At 42.7% G+C, this 6,499-nt stretch overlaps 1 pseudogene; it reads left to right on the forward strand.

Moving 5' to 3' along the window:
- The first annotated feature begins 3,419 nt into the window (after positions 1 to 3,419).
- LOC148044439 (uncharacterized) lies at positions 3,420 to 4,332 on the forward strand (annotated as a pseudogene).
- Positions 4,333 to 6,499: the final 2,167 nt, after the last annotated feature.

Genomic DNA, 6,499 nt, shown 5'->3' on the forward strand with positions numbered 1-6,499 from the left:
TCCCTGACATTACATATTTAATGTCCACATGTTTGCATCTGTTCTTTACTCTGTCACCTGTTGCCATTTTAATGCAGGCAGCATTATTCTCATACACCATTACAGCTTCATTTACCTTTACATTTAAATCCTGTAACAGCTGTACATACCAGGTTACCTCTGAACAGAGTTCAGACAAAGCAATAAATTCTGCCTCCACAGTAGAAATGGCGACAATTGTTTGCTTCCTGGACTTCCAACCAATTAAAGTCCCTCCAAACAATACCACAATCCCAGAATTAGACTTTCTGGTTTTTACATCATTTGCATAATCACTATCAACATAGCCTTTCAATTTTAATTCTTCAGAGACCTGTATTTGAAGACTCAAATTCACAAGTTCCCTTCAAATAACTGAGAATCCTTTTTACACCCATCCAATGCAATTGTGCTCGTGCAGCAGTAAAACTGTTATGTCCACGCAGGCACGAGCAGAGGCTTTTCCGTATTTTAAAGTTATTGGTTAATTGGCTGAGAGCTTACCTTAAAAGGAGCTGTCAGCTGAAAACTGGCTGTTGGTTTATTGTCTGCTCTTATCTTGAATAAACAGCATTCCTGGAATGTGGCTCCACATCTGTTCCCCACACACTACATTGCATTGGTAATGAGGATGGGATGCCTGGGCTCGAAGCCAACACTGAGAACTGCTAATTGAGAGGCTACAGAGATTAAAAAGCATGCATGAGTGGAAACTGTTTTGTTTTGGGAAAGATAATGGCTAACCCACCAGTTTACCCTATTTGATCCTGAAACACAGATGTGGGATTCTTACTTAATCCTTTTTGACTGTATATTAGAAGCTAATGACTATACAAATATCACAGATAATCGCAAACAAGCACTTTTTTTGAGCATTTGTGGAAAAGAAGTGTTTGAGATGGCAAGGGCCGTCATTGTTCCCCAACCCCTTTAGACAGCTCCTTGGGACATATTATTGGGTAAACTGCAGGAACATTATGCCCCCCAACCATCTTGCATTGCTAGAAGACATGCTTTTTACCATAGGGACCAGGTGGAGGGTGAGTCTATCAGCTGTTATATGGCGGCCCTCCAGAAGGCAGCTATCTACTGTGAATTCAGCAACTTAGACGAAGCCCTTCGAGACAGATTGGTCTGTGGGGTTCGGGATGTTCAGTTACAGAAACTGGGAAAACCGACATTAACACTACAAACAGCAGTAAAGGAGGCGCACGCCACTGAATCATCGAATAGATCAACTGAAGAGATACAGAAGTCAGGCAGCCCCCAGATGACTAGAAGGGGGGCAACTGTCCATCGGGGAGAGACAGAATTGCAGGGGACACTGAAGATGAGGAAGATAATCACACTGACATCCATCGGTTGAGGGTGGCCAACAAGGATCGCAGAGTGACTGAGGATAGGAGGCTGTCCTCCTCATGCATAATTTGTTGCAGAAACCACCGAGAGCTATGTGTCGCCATAGAAATAACATTTGCAGATGGTGTGGGAAGAAAGGTCATCTAGCGCAAGTTTGCCGTGTTGCATTGCCAGCCACCCCAACAGGACAGACTCCAAGTCATAATGTTGGGGGAAAGCGAGGCCCACCAAGACTGAGAACACCAGAGGATGAGTGTTTTACTATTAATACAGACTGTCATTTAAAGAGGGTGAGCAATCAAACCGGGATTCCGGGAAGTAGTAAATTTTACATTACCGTCCATATTGCTGGATTGCCCTGCCAGATGGAAGTGGATACAGGGTTGGCAACAACAATTGTATCCTAGCAGACCCTACAAAGATTGTTGCCACACAGAGCCAAGCGGAAGCTTATGTGAAGCCGTATCTGAGAGATTATCAGGAAAATAACATCCCCATCAAAGGAAGTGGAACGTTCCACATAGAATATAAAGAGTTCTCCGGGCCACTGAAATTGGTTATCATAGAAGGCTCACTGCCTAACCTCCTGGGACTGGATTGGTTTGCAGCCTTGGGGCTAGGCATTACTGGGGTTCACAAAATCTGGGGAAGACCATCAGAGAATTGGGTAATGAGTTCACCGACATATTTGATGGGAAGTTGATGAGAATATAGGGCTACCCTGATATCCTTCAGTTTGGACCCTAAAGTGGCACCAATAAGAATGAAACCAAGACTTCCGGTGGCACCATAGGCACTGAAGAATGTTCTTTTGGGAACGCCAGCCCCTAGCAGTTTGAAAACTCTCCCCTCAGGAAAAGAGGGGGAGGTGAGCAGCCGGGCAAGGGTAGAGCTCCCCTAACCCCCCAGGAGCAATTCTGGGGCTTGAAGGGTGAGAGCCCCCCTGCAGCCCAACAGTGCTCCACTCCCGGGATGCTTGCCTCGGCTAAAGAGCCAAGGTGGCGCAGTGGTTAGAGTGCAGTACTGCAGCCACTTCAGCTGACTGTTAGCTGCACTTTAGCGGTTCAAATCTCACCGGCTCAGGGTTGACTCAGCCTTCCATCCTTCCGAGGTGGGTAAAATGAGGACCCAGACTGTGGGGGCAATATGCTGACTCTGTAAACCGCTTAGAAAGGGCTGAAAGCCCTATGAAGCGGTAGATAAGTCTAACTGCTATTGCTATTGCTTCTGCTCCAGCAGAACAAAGCGCCATGACCATCCCTGTAATCAACGTTTTAATCTACATTTGAATAAGAAGCAGGCAGAGCAAAGACAGGAGTGATTACAATTGCAAGTACAAACCTTAACTCTGATGTAGTATCACTTCCTTCTGTGAAGATTAAGGGGACAAAAGGAAAGATGGCACCTGAACATCAAAGGGCATGGTGAAAGTGAAACTTAAGAATGAAAGTATTTGTTAAGTGTTTGCTAACATTGTTAAAAGAACCAAGAGCTCAAGATTAAACAAAACAGCATTGGTTCACTGTTGTGACTCAGCAGAAGTTTGCTGTGAGTTGAGTCAGGATGCAGGATTAACAATGCAGCTGGGGCTCGTTAGTGTCGTCTTTTGGAGATAAAAGGACGGATAGTGCCACGCCCTGGTTGCAGAACAATTCATTGTTCATCGGTCATGGTTTGTTTGTGAGAGATACTTGGAGAAGTGATTTGCTTTCTGTAACCTGGATTCAAAGAGACACTTGGAGAAGTCATTTGCTTTCTTTTTGGACACCTGGTTTTGCCGTAAGAGATTTTTGTTTTGCATTCTGTTATCTCCTTGCCAGAGACTTTATTTATGTTTATTTTTGGGCTCGCAGCCAGTCTGAGCCGAGGACTGATAAAGTTCTTTCCTTTTAAGTTTGTCTGCCTGTTGTCTGTTAACGAGCAAGGAAGGGGGGACAGAACAGTTCACTAACAAGCTATAAGATTTAACAAATCTGGGGATCAGGTGGACTTTTTGGACTCAATAATTTGGCTGCTGAAAAGTGGGATTTGAATATTTGGAAATGGCTTCAAAGCAAACCAAATTAAGTGCTTCTAACAGCGCTGGAAGTTCTCCAGCCCAGACACACAAATTGCAATCTTTATTACCCCCAGTGGAAGCACAATCATTAACACTTGAAGCCCTCCAAGGTGCTTTAAAGGAACAAGCCTGTGTTTTAGAAGGAAAAATTACAACTGCCTTTAAAGATGTGTCTGATGAAATGTCTGAAATTAAGGATCCAAACACGTAATCAGCAAATAAGAGAGGACATAGTGGATGCATTTAAGGGTTTGCTTGGTTATGTAACATCACTGGAGGATAGGGTGGAAGAAATTAATCAGTCTAATGTGAATTTGGAGAACAAAATTGATTACGCTCAAAGCAAGATTGAAAAGTCAGAGGCAGAAGTTACAATGATACAATATAGAGCGATGGAATTTGCTTTGAGAATAAGAGGTCTGAAAGAAAATAACCAATAAAATTTGAAAGAGATCTTTGCAGAATCCTTTGCTCAGCTAATTGGTGAACCCAAGTCAGAATATGATTGGCAGATTGACAAAATTTACTGTGTTAACTCATGGATTGCCAGACAGAGACAACTACCAAGAGATATTGTAATCTATTTTGTCACCAGGAAAACAAGGAACGGAATATTACAAGCGACTTATAAAAACAAACTGCAGGTCGCAGGTCAGGAGGTGATAGTATTGAAAGAAATTCCCCCTAAAATGTTGAGATCCAGAAAGGACTATGCATTCCTAATGGATGAACTCAAAAATCGCCAGATACAGTACAGATGGGAGGTCCCAGCCGGATTGGTGGTGAACTACTTAGGAGAAAGATATCATCTTAACTCAGTTTGGAAGGCAAGAGATTTTTACAGCAATGAACTAAAGCTGGATAAACATCTTCAACCACAAAACCAATTACAATAACAAGTAAGTACTTGTTATTGTACAACAACAATAACAAGTAAGTACTTGAGTACATGCAATTAAAGTCTTCCTTTCTGTGTCTCTTCTTTATGCAGGTTATTGGAGCAAGGTGGTGTGGTAGTGGTGTTGAAGACCGGCAAGGACAGTCATCTTTCCTCTGTAAGTAGCTATTTTATTGCTTTGTGTGCTGGTTTCATCCTTAATGTAGTAGTGCATGCAATTAAAGTCTTCCTTTCTGTGTCTCTTCTTTGTGCAGGCCATTCATTGGAGCAAGTGTGGTCAGTGATGTTGCAGACCAAGGACAGTCACATTCCTTCTGTAAGTAGCTGTTTTATTGTTTTGTGTTCTGGTTTCATCCTTAATGTAGTGCATGCAAATTGAAGAGTTCATTTCTGTGTCTCTTCTTTGTGCAGGCCATTCATTGGAGCAAATGTGGTTAGTGATGTTGAAGACTGACAAGGACAGTCATCTTTCCCCTGTAAGTAGCTGTTTTATTGCTTTGTGTGCTGGTTTCATCCTTAATGTAGTAGTGCATGCAATTAAAGTCTTCCTTTCTCTGTCTCTTCTTTGTGCAGGCCATGCATTGGAGCAAGGTGGTCATTCAGTGATGTAGAAGACACACAAAAGGACAGTCACCTTCCTTCTCTATTATTTTGTGTGCTTGTTGCACCCTACATGCAATTGAAGAGTTCATTTCTGTATCTCTTCTTTGTGCAGGCCATTCATTGGAGCAAGTGTCACATGACTGCCAAGTCACTCCCACTCAGTCACATGATCGCCGAGCCACTCCAACATGATTGCTGAGCCACTCCCACCTGGTCACATGACCACCAAGCCCACAAAACAGGCCACACCTATAGAATAGGTTCTAAAAATGTTTGAAACCCACCACTGCTCTGCTGGCAGTTCATTTGCCTCCCAGAGGTCTGCATAAAGAGTGAAGTTGACATTTTCAGACCTTTCAGTTTGTTTAATTCCTAGAGCAGATGTGAAATGCTACTGGTTTGGACAGTTTGCCCGAACCGATAGTAAAAATCAAACCAGTATTTGGGCAAACCAGTATTTCTGACAATCAGCTGTGACGTGCAATTTATATTAGCTAGAAAGCACGATTTCCTGCTTTCTAGCTAATCTAAATCGTGTGGCACAGCCGATTCCCCACTTACTGTTTGCTTACCTTTGCAGGTTTGCTTACCTTTGCATGCAGACTGCAAGCATTCACATTGCTACTGAACTGGTAGCAAAGGTAAGAGGATTTCATCCCTGGCCTAGAGGTACTGTAAAGTGTCTACTACATCCCCCAGTACTGCACCCCTTTCAAATCAGGCTGATTTGCCCCATTTGCAGTAGACTTTAATGAGCAAATAGTGACCTGGTCCTAATCCTTTCCCCTAGCCCGTCCTCCCCACAAAGGATCTGAAATATATAATTGTTATCTCCTTAATATCTGTCAGATTCTATCAAGTCCTGGAGCAAGAATAACTGAGTGTTGAAACCAGTCAATTCAAAGGCAGGTGTAATCCAAAAAAGAGAAAGGTTGGACACTAACTAAGCAATGATAGTTCAAGAATGCTCCCATTAGGTTGGTCAAACAAATGGTTATCCAACATCTTCTTAAAAACTTCCAGTATTGGAGCATTCACAACTTCTGGAGGCAAATTGTTCCACTGATTAATTGTTCTAACTGTTAGGAAATTTCTCCTCAGTTCTAAGTTGCTTCTCTTCTTGATTAGTTTCCACCCATTGCTTCTTGTTCTACCCTCAGGTGGTTTGGAGAATAGCTTCTCTCCCTCTTCTTTGTGGCAACCCCTGAAATATTGGAAGAGTGCTATTGTGTCTCCCCTAGTCCTTCTTTTCATCAAACTAGACATACCCAGTTCCTGCAACCATTCTTCATATATTTTAGCCACCAGTCCCCTAATCATTTTGTTGCTTTCCTTTGCACTCTTTCGAGAGTCTCCACATTGGTTTTACATCGTGGTGACCAAAACTGAATGCAGTATTCCAAGTATTGTCTTACCAAGGCATTATAAAGTGGTATTAATACTTCATGTGGTCTTGATTCTATCCCACTGTTTATGCAGCCTAGAACTGTGTTGGCTTTTTTGGCAGCTGCTGCACACTGCTGGCTCATATTTAAATGGTTTGTCCACTAGCATTCCAAGAT

This window comes from Thamnophis sirtalis, unplaced genomic scaffold (assembly GCF_051295495.1).
Source record: "Thamnophis sirtalis isolate CommonGarterSnake01/CBP01778 unplaced genomic scaffold, rThaSir2_p1.2 scaffold_8, whole genome shotgun sequence".
Lineage (NCBI taxonomy): Eukaryota > Metazoa > Chordata > Lepidosauria > Squamata > Natricidae > Thamnophis > Thamnophis sirtalis.